Genomic DNA, 2,621 nt, shown 5'->3' on the forward strand with positions numbered 1-2,621 from the left:
TCTTCTTCATCCAGTCTGAAGGGAGACCATGACCGCAGTATACATGTCCTCTGGATTTGACATAACCATTGGCATTATGAAGCAGAGCAGCTCTGGTGGCCTACAGAGGACCATGGCCCACAGGTATAGCAAAGAAAAAAACAGAATGATACGATAATTTGCTCTATCATAATGGTAATGAATCTTTTAAAATATATTTTATGTTATTAATATTTTTTTTAGATCTTGGTATTTTGCCTGCATATATGTCTTTACCCTGAGCATGCCTGGTGCCCTTGGAGGTATCTGATCCTCTGGGGCTGGAGTTACAGACAGCTGTAGACCACCATGTGAATGCTGGGAATAGAATCAAGGCCCTCTGAAAGAATAACCAGTGCTTTTAACTGCTAAGCTCTCTCCCCATCCCAGCAATGAAAATCTTCACATGCTTTTGACATCAGTCTCTGCCCTGATCCAATCACTCCATACTGAGCAAAACAGTAGCTTTTCAAATTGTGTTCTGCCCTGGGAGAGTCTGTTTTAAAGGCAGATTTTGGTTGTATTTTGAGGATGGAGGATGACTCTGAACTGAGTGGACATATGAAAAGCAGCATCTGTCTGGCACCACTCATGCGAGGCACACTGATAAATTACTTATTCCTCAAAGTAGAAAGGGACTGGAGGAACACATCAGTGTATTACAATCCTATCAGGAAACGCAGGCCTGAGAACTTGTAAAGCACATCAGACCAAGGAAAGGGCTCCTCATCTACTCTGTAAAGAGGTAGACACCCAACACTACAGTAAAGATGGTTCCACTGTCCTGCCATCTGACCATCCAGTGAGTGTGTCAAGGGACTAACAGGCATTGAATTCCCAACTTGTCTTCCAGGAATTTCAGTTCAGCTAAGTACCAGTATTGGCACAGCCTACTCTAATTGCCATTGCCTGTATTCACCCATCTAGACTGGTCATCCATCCAGGTGCTTATTCATTCATCTGGACTCAGAATTGATCTGCAGAGCTGAGTCCAACTGCAGAGACAAATGAGATTTGCAGATCAACTCTGAGCCTAGAATTCTGCAACAGCCTTCCCAGAAGGTCTCTGGCTGGTTTTATCCCCACAACAATAGATAAATATTTACATCATTTTATCAATTTCCCTGCTTCACATGCCTTGAAACTGCTTGTCTATTTTAGCTTTTATGGCCATTCTTTAACCTAGGCAGACAGATAGAAAGCTGATAGATGATAGACAGATAGATGATTGATTGATTGATTGATTGATTGATTGATGATAGATAGATAGATAGATAGATAGATAGATAGATAGATAGATAGATAGATGATAGACAGAAATCTATTTACTACATAATATGTACTGAATAATCTAAAAGTTAACAGTAGTTAAGATTAGAATAAAAGAACCTGTGTTCATGTTGGTCAGAGTTATCAAGGAAAGCAGGACCACCTGGCAAATTGTTTTCAATGAAACCAGCCTAGTGTGTGAGATTTTTGATATTCAAGAAATTCTGCCATCTTGGAAAACACAAGCATGTCCATGCATGTTTCTACCATAGCTCATTCATGACAATTTCCTTGTGGAAGGACAAGTCATAAGGCCCTCCCTTGAATTTCCTAGTGTCAGGCTTCGGATGATTCTGTAAGGGACGGAAGGCTGGCTAGGGGCGGAGACTTTCTGGTGGTATAACTGCCTCGAGTCTCTTGGGTTCCTGGAAGTAACCCAAATAAGTTCATTGCCAAGCTGGACCTGGTGGAATCTTTCTTTTGTCTCTTTTATATACAACTACCTCCAATATAAACCCTCCTATGCATACACAACTCTATCAATATTTGAATAATGAATAAACACAACAAACTGTTTTATATAGTATGTTTACAAGATTCAAAAATCCTTTAAATTCCAAAAATATTTAAAAGAATTTTTCTTGAAAAAATCTGAAACTGTCTCACTCTTCCCTGACACATTACACACAAAATACATATAATTTAATTTGTGTTTATGAATAAGACAAAATTATTAATGTTTATTTTACATTATTTTATCTCATTAACAACTAAAAATGAGTTCTCAAACATGAGTATAGGAAGTCTTGTGAAAGATGTTTATAATTCTTCTTATTCTCTAGTTTATTAAAAGTACAATAAACAAATAAAAATTGTATTTATGATGAGTAACAGGTTTGAGATAGATAAATAGATACATACATACATACATACATACATACATACATACATACATACATAAACAGATAGATAAACGGATGGATGGATAGATAGATAGATAGATAGATAGATAGATAGATAGATAGATAGATAGATAACAAATTGAAAAAGATAAGTAAACACATATGCTGACTTTTGCCAACCTATGCATGTCTATCTGCAAGACATGGGATCTGAGGACCTGAAAGAATGGGGTGGACTACAGTCTATTGCTGTAAACAACTTTATTTCAGTTTTGGGGTACTTTTATACACAAATATAACAAAGGAAGCAATGATCCAAGCAAGGTTGTTTGAGTTCAGAAAAACATGATCAAAGAAACATGTAAATAAACATCAGTAAGCACATACCAAATTTTAGTAGAGCAGGCCTTTCCAGAACTTTCTCAGGACAGA

The sequence above is a fragment of the Peromyscus maniculatus genome, chromosome 19, assembly GCF_049852395.1.
Source record: "Peromyscus maniculatus bairdii isolate BWxNUB_F1_BW_parent chromosome 19, HU_Pman_BW_mat_3.1, whole genome shotgun sequence".
Taxonomy (NCBI): Eukaryota; Metazoa; Chordata; class Mammalia; order Rodentia; family Cricetidae; genus Peromyscus; species Peromyscus maniculatus.